Genomic DNA, 21,542 nt, shown 5'->3' on the forward strand with positions numbered 1-21,542 from the left:
CCTCATGTGATTGCTTTACCTTATTATTTAAAGTTTTTAACTATTACAGTTGTTATTTTAGGTGCTTATTTAGGTTATCTTATTTCTAATTTTGATTTTTCTCATAATTTATTTTCTTTAAGTATACTTTCTTTTGTTAGATTTGCTGGTTCTATATGATTTATACCTTTTCTTTCAACTAAGTTTATTAGATATATTCCTTTAAAAATAGGTTATTATTCATCTAAGTCATTTGATTATGGTTGAGGTGAATTACTTGGTGGTCAAGGTTTATATAGATTATTTATTTATTTAATTGGTTATATTCAAGGTTGATATGATTCTAATTTCAAGATTTATCTTTTAACTTTTATTTTTTTAATATTTATTTTGGTAATATAGTTTTTCGTTTACTTAAATAGCTTATAATTAGAGCGTGACACTGAAGATGTTAAGCAAGTATTTTTACTTTTAAGTATTTATAAATATAGATATATTATTTTTACAGTGAAAATGTAATGTTTTATTTAAACTATATAAATTCTAGAAATGTTAACGGAGTTTAACCGCTAATATAAAAAGTTAGCAGCTTTCATATTGGCTTTACATTTCCTTAATTGGAACTATTATAGTTCAATTATATTATTAACAGTAATACGCCTCTTTTTGGCTTCAATTAATAAGAATAAGGGTAGTACATACCAATCTTCCAGGTCGAAACTGACTGCAATATTTCGCTTCTTATTCTATTTAAGGTTGATTGATAATATCAATACTTTTTGAAGGCAACCCAAATGTTATATTTAACTACAACCCTTTATTCTGCTCATTGTAATGCTCCTTGGTTTCATTCATGGTATAGTCCTCCTAATAGAACTAGAATAAAAAATATTGTTGATACTGTTCAGATTATAATGTCTGAAGTTTTAAAAATAATTACAATTGGTAGAATTAGTGCAATTTCTACATCAAAAATTAAAAAGATTACTGCGATTAGGAAGAATCGTATTGAGAATGGTATTCGTGCAGATCTTTTTGGATCAAGCCCACATTCAAATGGTGATCTTTTTTCTCGATCATTAATTAATTTTTTTGATAGTGTTGTTGCCAGGATTATAACAATTATTGGAATAATAAATCTAATGAAAACTCTTGTTGATAGAATTAGAATTGTTTTTCTTGATTTATATCAAGCTTTCTGATTGGAAGTCAAATGTACTATTTATACTAGAAAAACAATTATCTACCTCATCAATAAATAGAGATATATAAGAATAATCATACTACGTCTACGAAGTGTCAGTATCATGCTGCTGCTTGAAATCCAAAGTGATGTCTTGGTGAAAATTGATTTATTGAGTGTCGAAGTAGACATGTTGATAAAAAGATTGTTCCAATAATTACGTGTAAACCATGGAATCCTGTTGCAACAAAGAATGTTGATCCATAAACTGCATCTGCAATGGTAAAAGGTGCTTCTCAATATTCATATGCTTGAAGTATTGTAAAGTATAGTCCTAATAACACTGTGAAGAATAATCCTTGTAGTGCTTGAGTATGATTAGATTCCATTAAACTATGATGTGGTCATGTTACTGTTACTCCTGATGCTAAAAGAATAGCTGTATTAAGTAATGGAATTTGTATAGGGTTAAAGGGTTGAATTCCTATTGGAGGTCATAGTATTCCTAGTTCAATTGTTGGTGCTAATCTTCTTCTAAAGAATGCTCAAAAAAAAGAAACGAAAAATAATACCTCTGATGCAATAAATAAAATTATTCCTCATCGTAATCCAATTGATACAAATCCTGTATGTAATCCTTGATATGTTCCTTCTCGTACTACATCTCGTCATCATTGAATTATAGTTAGTAGGGTAATTCCAAATCCAATTATGAATAAGTTAATATTAAATAGGTGGAATCATTTTGCTAGTCCTGATACTAGGACTATTGCTCCAATTGCTCCTGTTAATGGTCAAGGTCTATAGTCTACTAAGTGGAATGGGTGGTTTGAGTGAGTTGTTAACATAGGTTTAATATACTTCTCTAGAATATAGAGTTCTTAGAATTGAGAAAACATAGGCTTGAATTATTGCTACTGCTGATTCTAGAATTAATAGAAGTATTTGTCCAATAATTAGTAATGAGATTAAGTTTATTGCTATAGATGGTCCTGTGTTTCCTAATAAGGTTAATAATAAGTGTCCTGCAATTATATTTGCTGCCAACCGTACTGCTAATGTACCTGGTCGAATAACATTACTAATTGTTTCAATTAGTACTATAAATGATATTAATGCAGGCGGTGTACCTTGTGGTACAAGGTGTGTAAATATATGATTAGTATGGTTAATTCATCCAAATAATATAAATCTTAGCCATATAGGTAGGGCAATTGCAAATGTTAATGCTAAATGTCTTGTTCTAGTAAAAATATAAGGGAATAATCCTATGAAATTGTTAAATAATATTATAATAAAAATTGAGATGAAAATGAATGTTGTTCCATTAAATGATTTTGGTCCAAGAAATGTGTTAAATTCATTATGTAAGGTTAAATTTAGTTTATTTCAGATAATGTTAATTCGTGATGGTGTAAGTCAAAATAGTGATGGGATTAATAATAGTCCTAGAAATGTTCTAGTTCAATTTAATGATAAATTAAAGATGTTAGTTGATGGGTCAAATGTTGAGAATAGATTTGTTATCATTTTCAATTTAAGTTTTTTATTTCAATTGTTCCTTTTTCTGCTCTTTTAATAAGGTTAGGTTTAAATGAGAAGAAGTTTATTTGATTAAACAAGATTAATGTAGCTGAAAATATAATGAATAGTGAGAATCATATAAGAGGGGATATTTGAGGGATTTGGTTATAATTTCCCCATCAGAAGTAGTCGTTAATTTACTATTATTTGGTTTAAGAGACCATTACTTACTTTCAGTCATCTGATGAATTTCAAGGTGTACTAATTTTTTTAGTTACTTTAGATTGACACTCTAATGTTATTTATTTTAACTAACTCCTTAAATTATCTTAGATAATCACTTAATAAATAAATTTACTGAAGTTCTTTCAATTACAATTGGTATAAATCTGTGGTTTGCTCCACAGATTTCTGAGCATTGTCCAAAGAATAATCCAGGTCGATTTATTGTGAATGTTCCTTGATTTAACCGACCTGGCGTTGCATCAATTTTAACCCCTAATGCAGGAACTGCTCATGAGTGTAGAACATCTGATGCTCTTGTTAATACTCGTACTTCTGTATTTATTGGTAGGATTGTTCGGTTATCTACATCTAGTAGTCGGAATCCATCATTTTCTAGGTCTTGTTCTGGTGTTATATAAGTGTCAAATTCTACGTCTATGAAGTCTGAATATTCATATCTTCAATATCATTGTCGTCCAATGGTTTTAATTGTAATTATTGCATCTACTGAATCATCAAGTAAATATAATAGTCGTAATGATGGAAGGGCAATAAAAATTAATGTAATTGCTGGTAAAGCTGTTCAGATTGTTTCAATTAAATGTCCATGAAGTATATTACGGTTAGTATAGGCAATAAATAATATATAACTTAGGGCATAACCTACAATTACTGTAATTAATAATAATACGACCATAGTATGATCATGAAAGAATGATAATTGCTCCATTAATGGTGAAGCTCCATCTTGAAGAGATAAATTTGATCATGTTGCCATTAATAAATATTTTCTAATAAAAGGTCAAACCTTTATTTGTAGAGCTTAAATCTACTGCACTAATCTGCCATATTAGAATCTAGAGATTAATGGTAATTCTGAGTAACTATGTTCTGCAGGAGGGTTATTTTGTAGTCATTCTGTTGATCTTCTTATGTTAGCTCTAAATATAATTGCTCGGTTTGTAATCATTCTTTCTCATATAATTACAATGAATATAATGATTCCTACAATAGAAATTGTAGACCCAATTCTTGATACTACGTTTCATGATGTATATGCGTCTGGGTAGTCAGAGTATCGTCGAGGTCAAAGAATGATGTATTTAAATTTCGATCTGTTAATAATATAGTAATAGCTCCTGCTAAAACTGGAAGTGAAAGAAGGAGAAGTAATGCTGTAATAGCTACAGATCATACAAATAAAGGTGTTTGATCTAAAGTTATACTTTCTGATCGTATATTAATTGCTGTTGTAATGAAATTCACTGCACCAAGAATAGATGATACACCTGCTAAGTGCAGTGAAAAAATAGCTAGATCTACAGATGCACCCCCGTGTGCAATAGCTCCTGCTAGAGGAGGGTAAACTGTTCATCCTGTACCAGCACCATTATCTACTATAGAAGATGTAAGAAGAAGGGTTAGTGAAGGTGGTAGTGATCAAAAACTTATATTATTTATTCGTGGAAATGCTATATCTGGTGCACCAATTATTAGTGGAACAAGTCAATTACCAAATCCACCAATTATAATAGGTATTACTATAAAGAAAATTATTACGAATGCGTGAGCTGTAATAATAACATTATAAATCTGGTCATCCCCAATTAGAGATCCGGGTTGGCCAAGTTCAGCACGAATAAGTATTCTTATTGATGTTCCTACTATTCCTGCTCATGCTCCAAATATGAAGTATAAAGTACCAATGTCCTTATGGTTTGTTGAGAATAATCATTTTTGCGGTAAGATGGCTGAATTTTAGGTGGTAGACTGTAAATCTACTTATGAGATGTTTTCTCTCTTATCATATTTAGGTCTTATATTCAATTATGATTCTAGACTGCAATTCTAGAGGTGTAAAATTTTACTAAGGCCTAAAAGATTATTCTTTTAATTATAACTTTGAAGGTTATTAGTTTGATTAACTTAAGTCCTTAGTATAATGAAATTAAGGTTGATGTTGAAATCAATCCTATTGTTGAAATTATTACTGTTATAGGAAGAATGATTCCTGATTTTTGGGACTTTATCTTTATAGATCACGAATTTTCTGTGTATGATATAATTGGAGCTGAGAATCTAATACGTATATAGTAGTAGAGTGTAATTGTAGTAAATACTACTATAATAGTTATAATAGTTGTTATATTGTTTTCTATTAATGATTGTATTACAATTCATTTTGGTAAGAATCCAAGGAATGGTGGTAGTCCACCTAAAGATAATAAAGATAAGAATATTATGAATTTAATTTCGGTTTTTATATTTCTGGCTGAATAAATTTGATTTATGAAAAATAAATTTATTTGCTTAAATAATAAAACTATAATTAATCTTAATAGTGAGTAAATAATGAAGTATAGTTCTCAGATGTTTTCTCTGACTGTTAATGATCTAATTATTCAACCTAGTTGTCTGATTGATGAATATGCTAAAAGTTGTCGTAAGGATGTTTGATTTAAACCTCCTATTGCCCCAATAATAATTCTTAAGATAATAATTGTTCAAATAAAAGTTCTTAATTGAATACAATAAGATAAGACCATTATTGGGGCGATTTTTTGTCATGTTATTAATGTTAAACAATTATTTCATCTTGATGCTCCTATAACTTCTGGAAATCAGAAATGGAAAGGTGCAGCTCCAATCTTTAATAATAGTCTAGATCTAATTATTATTGATGGGATAAATTCTGTTTCCCATCCCATGGGTTATTTTATTTGAATCAGCAAAATTGAAAATAATAATATTGTCGATGCTATTGCTTGGACAATAAAATATTTAATTGATGATTCATTTATTATTATATTTTTATTTCTTGTTAGGAGCGGAATAAATGAAAGTAAGTTGATCTCAAGTCCTATTCAAACCCCAAATCAGGAATTTGATGAAATGGACAGGATCGTTCCTATCATTAATGTTGATAGGAAGAGAAGTTTTGTAGAGTTGTTGGTCATTAAAAAGGAGAGGATTGATACCTCTATAAATGGGGTATGAACCCATTAGCTTGTTTAGCTTACCTTTTTACATTAAGGTGTATGATGCACGTTAGTTTTTGATACTAAAGGAGGCAGTTTAATTCTGTCTTATGTAATTTTAATTAAGGTAATTTTATTTACTTTATTTACCCTATCAAGGTAACCCTTTAATCAGGCACTTCATTTATTTAATATATAAATCGAAAGTTTTTTTTGAAATTCTTTTATGTATTATTTTGTTTAATTAGGATTAATTTATCCTGCACATTTTATTTTTTGTATATATATATATATAATAAATTATTTATATTAATATATTACATTTAATTGAAATTAAAGTATTATAAGTTCATCTTACCATTATCAAATGATTATTTTAATGCAATTATTTACCTAGGATTATAGCTACTTATGTTTTTAGCTTAAAATAGGTTATTATAATATAATATATATAATAATATGTAATTTAATATTTAATATTATTATAGTTGGATATAATAAATAAAATTATTAATTTAAATATAAAATATTATAATTAATATAAATAATTATATTAATTATAATAATATAATTATGTAAATTATCTATAATTAGATTATTTAACTAATATATATGAAAGTTAACTTAATATAAAAAAAAGAATTCATATTAATAACATATTATATTAAATTACATAATTGTATAAAATATATTTATTATATTATTTAATCTTTCTTTATTTATTAGTATAAAGAAAGATTAAATAAGAAAGAATATAATACATTTATTGCTATACATGTTCCATATTAATCTTTAATTATATATAATAGAGAAGTTGTTGTGGTCATACATAGGGGCGTTTCTTTTTTTTTTTTGTTAATGTTTGTGGTTTTTTTCTTTTTTTTTCTTTAAATATTTGAATCTTTTATTTTTTCCTGAATTAATAGATTTAAAATTTTCTTATTTTTTATTTTTAAAAGTTTTATTCTTGCTTGTTTATTCACTTTTTCTTTGTATTATATGTAAGTTTTGTTAGACTAAATGTTCTTTTTGCAGTAATTTGATTTAATTATCAAGTGATTTTGGATTTAGCAATTGATTTAGTAGCGGCATAATTCGTGCCAGCAGCCGCGGTTATACGATTGATACAAGTGAATATTATTGGTTAAAACAGTTGTTTATATTATTAGGGTTGAAATATAAATTTGTAAGGTGAAATGTTAAAATTTATTTGTGGCCCTTTTTATGAATCTGTGAAATTTAAATAATAAACTAGGATTAGATACCCTATTATTTTAAATGTTAATTATATTTACCAGGGTACTATTAGTTAAGGTCTTTAAACCCAAAGAATTTGGCGGTATCTCATTCCATTCAGAGGAACCTACCCCATGATTGATAATACACGATTTACTCTACTTAATTTATTTGTTTGTATATCTCCGTTATCAGAGAATCTTTTTAGAGTTATAATTCTCAAGATTTATAATTATAAAATATTTCAGGTCAAGGTGCAGCTTATAGTTAAGAGGAGGTGGGTTACAATAGATTTTTGTTTATAACGGATTTGATAGTGAAATACTGTTAATGAAGGTGGATTTGATAGTAATTTAATTTATGTAATTTAACTGATATTGGCTCTGAGATGTGTACACATCGCTCGTCGCTCTCATTATTGATTATTCTATTTTATTTTAAAGTAGCTTCAATTTAGATGAGATAAGTCGTAACATAGTAGATGTACTGGAAAGTGTATCTAGGAAGAGTTTCAAGATATAACTTATTAGTAAAGTGTTTCATTTACACTGAAAATTTTTCTGTGCAAATCAGGATATCTTGATTATTTATTTTATTATATTTATTTTTTGTTTATTTAATTATTTAATATAAATAATTTTATTGTATTTTTGTCTTAGTATATTTTATAGAATTGATTTTTTAAATTATAGTTTATTGGTAATGTAAGTGTTTTATGAAATATTATTTTAAATTTTTTTAAGTAGATTTTATTTATTGTACCTTTTGTATCAGGGTTTATCAAAATTTTAGTATTTATTTTACTTGTCTCGATTTGGGTTGATTTATAAATAATTTATAGTTAATGTATCATAATTATTATTAAATTATTTATAGAAATGAGATGTTAATCGTTTCCCAAGATATCTAGTTTCTTAAGAAAAAATTTAATTTTTTAAAGTTATTTGTTTTTATTTAATTTTTTAAGTAAAAATATTAACTTATTTATTCTTTAAGGGATAAGCTTTGAAGTTAATAACCTATAATTTATTTTATAAAAATATAATAGTAAGCTTTAAACCAGCTATCTTTAAGATTACGTTTTAGTTCATTATTTTTTATTTTGATTTTATAAATATTTTAGGTTTTTTATTAAGATTATTAATTTAATTTTAAAATATTTGTAATAATGATAGAATTAGTATATTTATTTGTATGAAATTTTTACCTTGTGAACTTATTATAAGGAACTAGGCAAAATTGATTTCCGCCTGTTTATCAAAAACATGTCCTCTTGTTTATATTTTGAGGTCTGGCCTGCTCACTGAGCGTATTTTTAAAGAGCCGCGGTATTTTGACCGTGCAAAGGTAGCATAATCATTAGTCTCTTAATTAGTGGCTGGAATGAATGGCTTGACGAGAAATCAACTGTCTCTTAATAAATTTTTCTTTAGGACGAGAAGACCCTATAGAGCTTGACATTTTACTTTTATATAGTTTTTTGTTTGTCTTTCTATATTTAATGATGATGTTTTGTTGGGGTGACATGAAGAATAGATAAACTCCTCATTATTATATCATTTATTTATGTTTGTTATTTTGATCCATAATTTATGATCATAAGATTAAGTTACCTTAGGGATAACAGCGTAATTGTTTTTGAGAGCTCATATCGACAAAGCAGATTGCGACCTCGATGTTGGATTAAGAAAAATTTTGGGTGCGGGAGCCCAATTATTAGGTCTGTTCGACCTTTAAATTCTTACATGATCTGAGTTCAGACCGGCGTGAGCCAGGTCGGTTTCTATCCTAAGATTGTTAATCCATATTAGTACGAAAGGACCATATGGTTAAAATATTTTTTGTTATATTGTTTAATATTAATTTATTTACTATTTTGACAGATTAATGTGTTGAATTTAGAATTCATTTATGTAGATTTTTTCTACAAATAGTATTGATACTTTATGATTTATTTATATTTATTTTGAATTTTCTTTTATTGATTATTTGTGTTTTAATTAGTGTTGCCTTTTTAACTTTATTAGAGCGTAAGGTTTTAGGTTATATTCAGATTCGAAAGGGTCCAAATAAGGTAGGTTTTGTTGGAATTCCTCAGCCATTTAGAGATGCTATTAAGTTAATTTGTAAGGAGCAGCCAATTCCTATTATATCTAATTACCTACTTTATTATTTTTCCCCTGTTTTTAATTTAATGATTCCTGTAGCCGCTTGAGTAATTTTTCCTTATTTAACTTATATGTGTTCTTTTTCTTATGGATTTTTATTTTTTTATGTTGTACTAGATTAGGTGTTTATACTGTTATAATTGCTGGTTGATCTTCTAATTCAAATTATTCATTATTAGGTTCTCTTCGTTCTGTTGCTCAAACAATTTCCTATGAAGTTAGTTTAGCTTTAATTTTATTGTCTTTAATTATTTTAATTGGTAGTTTTAATATGTTGAATTTATAAACTATCAGCTTTATTGTTGATTTATTATTATTTCTTTTCCTTTAGCTTTAGCTTGTTTTGCTTCTTGCTTAGCTGAAACTAATCGTACTCCTTTTGATTTTGCTGAAGGGGAATCTGAGTTAGTTTCAGGATTTAATATTGAGTATGGTGCGGGTGGTTTTACTTTAATTTTTTTAGCTGAATATACTAGAATTGTCTTCATAAGAATGTTATTGGCTTTAATTTTTTTGGGTGGTGATATTTATTCTTTTATATTTTTTATTAAGCTTGCTATTATATCTTTTGGTTTTATTTGGGTTCGTGGAACATTACCACGGTTCCGTTGTGATAAATTAATGTACTTAGCTTGAAAAAGTTTTTTACCTTTATCTTTGAATTTTTTTAATTTCTTTGTTGGTTTAAAGATTTTATTTATCTCATTTGTTTAGTGAAATTTTTTGAGAAAAGTTAATAGAAGAGTTAAACTTCTAATTTTATGTTTTCAAAACATATGCTTTTCCTAAGCTAATTAACTTTATTCCTTAATTAATTTATCTCATGCGTTTGCGACATGGACATTAATTAAGAAATATGTGAAGTAAATAATTGTTAAGATTTGACCTGTTATAATATAAGGTTCTTCAACAGGTCGTTTACCAATTCACGTTAGTAAGCATACAACAACTACTATAATTCAGAATAAAATTTGATTAATAGGGTAAAATTGAATGCCTCGGAATGGTGTTTTATTATAAAATGGTAAAATTATTAAGATTCTAATTGATAAAAATAATGCAATAACACCTCCTAAGTTATTAGGGATAGATCGTAGAATTGCATATGCAAATAGGAAATATCATTCTGGTTGAATGTGAACTGGTGTTACTAATGGGTTGGCAGGTACAAAGTTATCTGGATCTCCTAATAGGTAAGGATTAATTAAACATAGTATAATTAATAATGATGTTATTATTACAAATGTAATAGAATCCTTAAAGGTAAAGTATGGATGGAATGGAATTTTTTCAATATCTCCATTTAGTCCAAGAGGATTATTACATCCTGTTTGGTGAAGAAAAAATAAATGAATTGCTGCTATAGCAGCAATAATAAATGGTAATACAAAATGGAATGTGAAGAATCGATTTAATGTTGCATTATCAACAGCGAATCCTCCTCATACTCATTGGACTAAATCTGTTCCTAAGTATGGGATTGCTGATAATAAATTAGTAATTACTGTTGCACCTCAAAAAGATATTTGGCCTCAGGGTAAGACATATCCTATAAATGCAGTTGCTATAACTAAAAATAAAATCACTGTACCAATTATTCAGGTATGTATATATATATAAGATCCATAGTAAATTCCCCGTCCTACATGTAAGTAAATACAAATAAAAAATATAGATGCTCCATTTGCGTGTAAGGTTCGGATAATTCAACCATTATTTACGTCTCGGCAGATGTGTACTACACTACTGAATGCTATTTCAATATTTGATGTATAATGTATAGCTAAAAATAGTCCAGTTACGATTTGAATTACCAAACATAACCCTAATAGGTATCCAAAATTTCATCAAAATGAAATATTTGTTGGGGCAGGTAAGTCAATTAAAGAGTTATTAATAATTTTAATTAAAGGATGTCTTAATCATAAGGGTTTATTCATTAGTAATTATCTTATTTTACGAATAGGTCCCTGATTAATATTGGTGATTTTAACAACTGCTAGTAGTGCTAAAAATAAATGAATTATTATTATTATTGTAATAATGAATGTTGGTCTATTATATAATTTTTCTAAAGATATTGTTATTTCTTGATAATTGATTGAATTATCAATATTTATAGTTTCGGTGTTTTTGAAAAAGTCTATAAATATAGATATATCTAGAATAATTAATATTAATATGATAAATACTCACATTAATAATGTAATAATTATAGTGATTGATTTAGGCTGAAATATTTCGTTTGATGCAATTCTTGTAATGTAAATAAATAATACTAGTATACCACCAAGAAATGTTAAAAATAAAATATATGATAATCAATATCTTTCTATTATTGTTCCTGTTATTAATCCAACTAGGAAGGTTTGAAGGATAATAAAAAGCATTATTGATATTGGGTGTCTTAATTTAATAAAATTAATATTTATTACATTTGATAATGATATAATTATTATTTTGATCATTTCAGGGGTTAGTTTATTTAAAATACCGGTTTTGGGGACCGATGATGGAAGCTTTTCCACCTCTGAAGTTTTAAAAGTGGGGGCTGGACTTATTTCCGGTTTACAAGACCGGCGTTTTTTTAAACTATTAACTTATGTTTGTATTCTCTATTTTTACTTCTTTATTGATTTATTTTGCTGGTGTTTATGTTTTTTCTTCTAAACGTAAACATTTATTAATGGTTCTTTTGAGATTAGAATATATTGTTCTTTCTTTATTTATGTTAGTTATTGTTTTTCTTATTGAGTTTGATTATGATTATTTTTTTCCTGTTATTTTTTTAGTTTTTTCTGTTTGTGAGGGTGCTTTAGGTCTTTCTATTTTAGTTTCAATAATTCGTTCTCATGGTAATGATTTTTTAAATTCTTTTGGTTTATCTTTATGTTAAAGTATTTATTTATAACTATTTTTTTGATCCCTCTTTGTTTATTAAATAATTGTTGATGGTTGGTTCATTCTTTAATGTTTCTGTGGGGTTTTGTTTTTATAATTTGTGTTTATTCATATGCTGATTTGAATATAATTAGATATTATTTTGGTATTGATTATTTTTCTTTTAGTTTAATTTTACTTAGTTTTTGGATTTGTTCTTTAATAATCATTGCTAGAGGTTCAGTTTATTTAAGTTCATATCATTCTAATTTTTTTATTTTTATGGTTTTGATTTTAATAATTATGCTTTATTGTTCATTTGCTTGATTAAGTCTTCTTTCTTTTTATATTTTTTTTGAGGCTAGATTAGTTCCTACTTTACTTTTAATTTTGGGTTGGGGTTATCAACCTGAGCGTTTGCAGGCTGGTGTTTATTTAATTTTTTATACTTTGGTTGCTAGATTACCTTTATTATTAGTTTTATTTAAGGTTTATGATTTTTCTAATACTTTACATTTCCTTTATTGGTTGATTTTGGTTCTTATTATTTTATGTTTTATGTATTTATAATTTTGGCTTTTTTAGTTAAGATACCTATGTTTTTGGTTCATTTATGACTTCCTAAGGCTCATGTAGAGGCCCCTATTTCAGGTAGAATAATTCTTGCTGGTGTTTTATTAAAGTTAGGTGGTTATGGTATTTTTCGTGTTATAAAGGTTATTTCTTATTTGGGTTTAAAGTTTAATTATTTTTTATTGTCTTTAGGTTTATCTGGGGGTGTTATTGTAAGATTTATTTATTTTTCGTCAGGTTGATTTAAAGTCTTTAATTGCATATTCTTCTGTTGCTCATATAAGAATGGTTATTGGTGGATTGATGACTATGAATTGATGAGGTTGTGTAGGTTCTCTTTCTCTAATGGTTGGTCATGGTTTATGTTCTTCTGGTTTATTTTGTTTATCTAATATTATTTATGAACGTTTAGGTAGACGAAGATTATTAATTAACAAGGGTATAATTAATTTGATGCCAAGAATGGCTTTATGATGATTTCTTTTAAGATCATCAAATATGGCTGCTCCTCCTTCTTTAAATTTGGTAGGTGAAATTAGATTATTAAATAGAATTATATCTTGATCTTCTTTTAGTTTCTTTGCTTTGATTTTTTTATCTTTTTTTAGAGCTGTTTATACTTTGTATATATATTCTTATTCTCAGCATGGGAATTATTATTCTGGTGTTTATACTTGTTCTCTTGGTTATTTTCGTGAATATCATCTTTTACTTTTACATTGATTGCCTTTAAATATTCTCTGTTTAAAGGGTGAATATTTCTTTGTTTAGTTTGCTTAAGTATTTTAATTAAAAATATTGTTTTGTGGAATCAATGATATGAAGTTTTTCATCTTAGGCCGTGAATTTATTTTCTATTTGTTCTTTGAGTTTTTTTTCTTTGTTTATTTCGAGAACTATAATTTTTATTTTAGGTATTTATTATTTAATAATTGATTATAGAGTTTTTGTTGAGTGAGAGCTTTTCAATTTAAATGGTTCTATAGTTGTTATAACTTTAATTTTGGATTGAATATCTCTTATTTTTATATCTTTTGTTATATATATTTCTTCTTTGGTTATTTATTATAGAGAGGATTATATATCTGGTGAAAAGAATATAAATCGTTTTATTATTATTGTTTTAATATTTATTCTTTCTATAGGTTTTTTAATTATTAGTCCTAATTTAATTAGAATTTTATTAGGTTGAGATGGTTTAGGTTTAGTTTCTTATTGTTTAGTTATTTATTATCAAAATGTAAAATCTTATAGTGCTGGTATATTAACTGCACTTTCTAATCGTATTGGTGATGTTGCTATTTTAATTTCTATTGCATGAATGTTAAATTTTGGTGGTTGAAATTATATTTATTATTATGATTTTATTTCTAATTCTTTTGAAATAAAGCTCATTACTATATTAATTGTTTTAGCAGCTATAACTAAGAGAGCTCAGATTCCTTTCTCTTCATGACTTCCTGCTGCTATAGCAGCTCCTACTCCTGTTTCTGCTTTAGTTCATTCTTCTACTCTTGTTACTGCTGGTGTTTATTTATTAATTCGTTTTAGACCAATATTGGATACTTATAATTGTGGTTGATTTTTACTTTTAATTGGTTGTATAACTATATTTATGGCTGGATTGGGCGCTAATTTTGAGTTTGATTTAAAGAAGATTATTGCTCTTTCTACTTTAAGACAACTTGGTTTAATAATAAGAATTTTGGCTATAGGTTATCCAAAGCTTGCATTTTTTCATTTATTGGCTCATGCTTTATTTAAGGTATTATTATTTATATGTGCAGGTTCAATAATTCATAATTTGAAGGATTCTCAGGATATTCGTTTTATAGGATCAATTGTTAATTTCATACCTTTAACTTCAGTTTGTTTTAATGTTTCTAGTTTATCTTTGTGTGGAATACCTTTTTTAGCGGGATTTTATTCAAAGGATTTAATTCTTGAGATGGTTTGTTTAAGATGAATTAATTGTTTAATTTTTTTTCTTTATTTTTTTTCTACTGGTTTAACTGCTTCTTATTCTTTTCGTTTGTTTTATTATTCAATATCTGGTGATAATAATTTTTATTCTAGATTTTCTTTTGATGATAAGGGTTATTATATTTCACTTGGAATAATTGGTCTATTGTTTGTTGCTGTTTTTGGTGGTAGTCTTTTATCTAGATTAATTTTTCCTATTCCTCATGTGATTGCTTTACCTTATTATTTAAAGTTTTTAACTATTACAGTTGTTATTTTAGGTGCTTATTTAGGTTATCTTATTTCTAATTTTGATTTTTCTCATAATTTATTTTCTTTAAGTATACTTTCTTTTGTTAGATTTGCTGGTTCTATATGATTTATACCTTTTCTTTCAACTAAGTTTATTAGATATATTCCTTTAAAAATAGGTTATTATTCATCTAAGTCATTTGATTATGGTTGAGGTGAATTACTTGGTGGTCAAGGTTTATATAGATTATTTATTTATTTAATTGGTTATATTCAAGGTTGATATGATTCTAATTTCAAGATTTATCTTTTAACTTTTATTTTTTGAATATTTATTTTGGTAATATTGTTTTTCGTTTACTTAAATAGCTTATAATTAGAGTGTGACACTGAAGATGTTAAGGAAGTATTTTTACTTTTAAGTATTTATAAATATAGGTATATTATTTTTACAGTGAAAATGTAATGTTTTATTTAAACTATATAAATTTTAGAAATGTTAACGGAGTTTAACCGCTAATATAAAAAGTTAGCAGCTTTCATATTGGCTTTACATTTCCTTAATTGGAACTATTATAGTTCAATTATATTATTAACAGTAATACGCCTCTTTTTGGCTTCAATTAATAAGAATAAGGGTAGTACATACCAATCTTCCAGGTCGAAACTGACTGCAATATTTCGCTTCTTATTCTATTTAAGGTTGATTGATAATATCAATACTTTTTGAATGCAACCCAAATGTTATATTTAACTACAACCCTTTATTCTGCTCATTGTAATGCTCCTTGGTTTCATTCATGGTATAGTCCTCCTAATAGAACTAGAATAAAAAATATTGTTGATACTGTTCAGATTATAATGTCTGAAGTTTTAAAAATAATTACAATTGGTAGAATTAGTGCAATTTCTACATCAAAAATTAAAAAGATTACTGCGATTAGGAAGAATCGTATTGAGAATGGTATTCGTGCAGATCTTTTTGGATCAAGCCCACATTCAAATGGTGATCTTTTTTCTCGATCATTAATTAATTTTTTTGATAGTGTTGTTGCTAGGATTATACCAATTATTGGAATAATAAATCTAATGAAAACTCTTGTTGATAGAATTAGAATTGTTTTTCTTGATTTATATCAAGCTTTCTGATTGGAAGTCAAATGTACTATTTATACTAGAAAAACAATTATCTACCTCATCAATAAATAGAGATATATAAGAATAATCATACTACGTCTACAAAGTGTCAGTATCATGCTGCTGCTTCAAATCCAAAGTGATGTCTTGGTGAAAATTGATTTATTGAGTGTCGAAGTAGACATGTTGATAAAAAGATTGTTCCAATAATTACGTGTAAACCATGGAATCCTGTTGCAACAAAGAATGTTGATCCATAAACTGCATCTGCAATGGTAAAAGGTGCTTCTCAATATTCATATGCTTGAAGTATTGTAAAGTATAGTCCTAATAACACTGTGAAGAATAATCCTTGTAGTGCTTGAGTATGATTAGATTCCATTAAACTATGATGTGCTCATGTTACTGTTACTCCTGATGCTAAAAGAATAGCTGTATTAAGTAATGGAATTTGTATAGGGTTAAATTGTTGAATTCCTATTGGAGGTCATAGTATTCCTAGTTCAATTGTTGGTGCTAATCTTCTTCTAAAGAATGCTCAAAAAAAAGAAACGAAAAATAATACCTCTGATGCAATAAATAAAATTATTCCTCATCGTAATCCAATTGATACAAATCCTGTAAGTAATCCTTGATATGTTCCTTCTCGTACTACATCTCGTCATCATTGAATTATAGTTAGTAGGGTAATTCCAAATCCAATTATGAATAAGTTAATATTATAGGTGGAATCATTTTGCTAGTCCTGATACTAGGACTATTGCTCCAATTGCTCCTGTTAATGGTCAAGGTCTATAGTCTACTAAGTGGAATGGGTGGTTTGAGTGAGTTGTTAACATAGGTTTATTATACTTCTCTAGAATATAGAGTTCTTAGAATTGAGAAAACATAGGCTTGAATTATTGCTACTGCTGATTCTAGAATTAATAGAAGTATTTGTCCAATAATTAGTAATGAGATTAAGTTTATTGCTATAGATGGTCCTGTGTTTCCTAATAAGGTTAATAATAAGTGTCCTGCAATTATATTTGCTGCCAACCGTACTGCTAATGTACCTGGTCGAATAACATTACTAATTGTTTCAATTAGTACTATAAATGATATTAATGCAGGCGGTGTACCTTGTGGTACAAGGTGTGTAAATATATGATTAGTATGGTTAATTCATCCAAATAATATAAATCTTAGCCATATAGGTAGGGCAATTGCAAATGTTAATGCTAAATGTCTTGTTCTAGTAAAAATATAAGGGAATAATCCTATGAAATTGTTAAATAATATTATAATAAAAATTGAGATGAAAATGAATGTTGTTCCATTAAATGATTTTGGTCCAAGAAGTGTTTTAAATTCATTATGTAAGGTTAAATTTAGTTTATTTCAGATAATGTTAATTCGTGATGATGTAAGTCAAAATAGTGATGGGATTAATAATAGTCCTAGAAATGTTCTAGTTCAATTTAATGATAAATTAAAGATGTTAGTTGATGGGTCAAATGTTGAGAATAGATTTGTTATCATTTTCAATTTAAGTATTTTATTTCAATTGTTCCTTTTTCTGCTCTTTTAATAAGGTTAGGTTTAAATGAGAAGAAGTTTATTTGATTAAACAAGATTAATGTAGCTGAAAATATAATGAATAGTGAGAATCATATAAGAGGGGATATTTGAGGGATTTGGATATAATTTCCCCATCAGAAGTAGTCGTTAATTTACTATTATTTGGTTTAAGAGACCATTACTTACTTTCAGTCATCTGATGAATTTCAAGGTGTACTAATTTTTTTTAGTTACTTTAGATTGACACTCTAATGTTATTTATTTTAACTAACTCCTTAAATTATCTTAGATAATCACTTAATAAATAAATTTACTGAAGTTCTTTCAATTACAATTGGTATAAATCTGTGGTTTGCTCCACAGATTTCTGAGCATTGTCCAAAGAATAATCCAGGTTGATTTATTGTGAATGTTCCTTGATTTAACCGACCTGGCGTTGCATCAATTTTAACCCCTAATGCAGGAACTGCTCATGAGTGTAGAACATCTGATGCTCTTGTTAATACTCGTACTTCTGTATTTATTGGTAGGATTGTTCGGTTATCTACATCTAGTAGTCGGAATCCATCATTTTCTAGGTCTTGTTCTGGTGTTATATAAGTGTCAAATTCTACGTCTATGAAGTCTGAATATTCATATCTTCAATATCATTGTCGTCCAATGGTTTTAATTGTAATTATTGCATCTACTGAATCATCAAGTAAATATAATAGTCGTAATGATGGAAGGGCAATAAAAATTAATGTAAATGCTGGTAAAGCTGTTCAGATTGTTTCAATTAAATGTCCATGAAGTATATTACGGTTAGTATATCAAATAAATAATATATAACTTAGGGCATAACCTACAATTACTATAATTAATAATAATACGACCATAGTATGATCATGAAAGAATGATAATTGCTCCATTCATGGTGAAGCTCCATCTTGAAGAGATAAATTTGATCATGTTGCCATTAATAAATATTTTCTAATAAAAGGTCAAACCTTTATTTGTAGAGCTTAAATCTACTGCACTAATCTGCCATATTAGAATCTAGAGATTAATGGTAATTCTGAGTAACTATGTTCTGCAGGAGGGTTATTTTGTAGTCATTCTGTTGATCTTCTTATGTTAGCTCTAAATATAATTGCTCGGTTTGTAATCATTCTTTCTCATATAATTACAATGAATATAATGATTCCTACAATAGAAATTGTAGACCCAATTCTTGATACTACGTTTCATGATGTATATGCGTCTGGGTAGTCAGAGTATCGTCGAGGTCAAAGAATGATGTATTTAAATTTCGATCTGTTAATAATATAGTAATAGCTCCTGCTAAAACTGGAAGTGAAAGAAGGAGAAGTAATGCTGTAATAGCTACAGATCATACAAATAAAGGTGTTTGATCTAAAGTTATACTTTTTGATCGTATATTAATTGCTGTTGTAATGAAATTCACTGCACCAAGAATAAATGATACACCTGCTAAGTGCAGTGAAAAAATAGCTAGATCTACAGATGCACCCCCGTGTGCAATAGCTCCTGCTAGAGGAGGGTAAACTGTTCATCCTGTACCAGCACCATTATCTACTATAGAAGATGTAAGAAGAAGGGTTAGTGAAGGTGGTAGTAATCAAAAACTTATATTATTTATTCGTGGAAATGCTATATCTGGTGCACCAATTATTAGTGGAACAAGTCAATTACCAAATCCACCAATTATAATAGGTATTACTATAAAGAAAATTATTACGAATGCGTGAGCTGTAATAATAACATTATAAATCTGGTCATCCCCAATTAGAGATCCGGGTTGGCCAAGTTCAGCACGAATAAGTATTCTTATTGATGTTCCTACTATTCCTGCTCATGCTCCAAATATGAAGTATAAAGTACCAATGTCCTTATGGTTTGTTGAGAATAATCATTTTTGCGGTAAGATGGCTGAATTTTAGGTGGTAGACTGTAAATCTACTTATGAGATGTTTTCTCTCTTATCATATTTAGGTCTTATATTCAATTATGATTCTAGACTGCAATTCTAGAGGTGTAAAATTTTAATAAGGCCTAAAAGATTATTCTTTTAATTATAACTTTGAAGGTTATTAGTTTGATTAACTTAAGTCCTTAGTATAATGAAATTAAGGTTGATGTTGAAATCAATCCTATTGTTGAAATTATTACTGTTATAGGAAGAATGATTCTTGATTTTTGGGACTTTATCTTTATAGATCACGAATTTTCTGTGTATGATATAATTAGAGCTGAGAATCTAATACGTATATAGTAGTAGGGTGTAATTGTAGTAAATACAACTATAATAGTTATAATAGTCGTTATATTGTTTTCTATTAATGATTGTATTACAATTCATTTTGGTAAGAATCCAAGGAATGGTGGTAGTCCACCTAAAGATAATAAAGATAAGAATATTATGAATTTAATTTCGGTTTTTATATTTCTGGCTGAATAAATTTGATTTATGAAAAATAAATTTATTTGCTTAAATAATAAAACTATAATTAATCTTAATAGTGAGTAAATAATGAAGTATAGTTCTCAGATGTTTTCTCTGACTGTTAATGATCTAATTATTCAACCTAGATGTCTGATTGATGAATATGCTAAAAGTTGTCGTAAGGATGTTTGATTTAAACCTCCTATTGCCCCAATAATAATTTTTAAGATAATAATTGTTCAAATAAAAGTTCTTAATTGAATACAATAAGATAAGACCATTATTGGGGCGATTTTTTGTCATGTTATTAATGTTAAACAATTATTTCATCTTGATGCTCCTATAACTTCTGGAAATCAGAAATGGAAAGGTGCAGCTCCAATCTTTAATAATAGTCTAGATCTAATTATTATTGATGGGATAAATTCTGTTTCCCATCCCATGGGATATTTTATTTGAATCAGCAAAATTGAAAATAATAATATTGTCGATGCTATTGCTTGGACAATAAAATATTTAATTGATGATTCATTTATTATTATATTTTTATTTCTTGTTAGGAGCGGAATAAATGAAAGTAAGTTGATCTCAAGTCCTATTCAAACCCCAAATCAGGAATTTGATGAAATGGACAGGATCGTTCCTATCATTAATGTTGATAGGAAGAGAAGTTTTGTAGAGTTGTTGGTCATTAAAAAGGAGAGGATTGATACCTCTATAAATGGGGTATGAACCCATTAGCTTGTTTAGCTTACCTTTTTACATTAAGGTGTATGATGCACGTTAGTTTTTGATACTAAAGGAGGTAGTTTAATTCTATCTTATGTAATTTTAATGAAGGTAATTTTATTTACTTTATTTACCCTATCAAGGTAACCCTTTAATCAGGCACTTCATTTATTTAATATAAAAATCGAAAGATTTTTTTTGAAATTCTTTTATGTATTATTTTGTTTAATTAGGATTAATTTATCCTGCTCATTTTATTTTTTTTTATATATATATATAATAAATAATTTATATTAATATATTACATTTAATTGAAATTAAAGTATTATAAGTTCATCTTACCATTATCAATTGATTATTTTAATGCAATTATTTACCTAGGATTATAGCTACTTATGTTTTTAGCTTAAAATAGGTTATTATAATATAATATATATAATAATATGTAATTTAATATTTAATATTATTATAATTGGATATAATAAATAAAATTATTAATTTAAATATAAAATATTATAATTAATATAAATAATTATATTAATTATAATAATATAATTATGTAAATTATCTATAATTAGTTTATTTAACTAATATATATGAAAGTTAACTTAATATAAAAAAAGAATTCATATTAATAACATATTATATTAAATTACATAATTGTATAAAATATATTTATTATATTATTTAATCTTTCTTTATTTATTAGT

At 26.9% G+C, this 21,542-nt stretch overlaps 1 long non-coding RNA gene across 1 annotated transcript; it reads right to left on the reverse strand.

Annotated features, from left to right (window-relative positions):
• Positions 1-3,005: 3,005 nt before the first annotated feature.
• LOC126336217 (uncharacterized) lies at positions 3,006-18,603 on the reverse strand. Its single transcript, XR_007564917.1, has 2 exons — positions 18,502-18,603; positions 3,006-3,574 (listed from the first exon to the last, which is right to left on the reverse strand). It is a non-coding gene; the product is annotated as an uncharacterized LOC126336217 (long non-coding RNA).
• Positions 18,604-21,542: the final 2,939 nt, after the last annotated feature.

The sequence above is a fragment of the Schistocerca gregaria genome, chromosome 2, assembly GCF_023897955.1.
Source record: "Schistocerca gregaria isolate iqSchGreg1 chromosome 2, iqSchGreg1.2, whole genome shotgun sequence".
Classification (NCBI taxonomy): domain Eukaryota; kingdom Metazoa; phylum Arthropoda; class Insecta; order Orthoptera; family Acrididae; genus Schistocerca; species Schistocerca gregaria.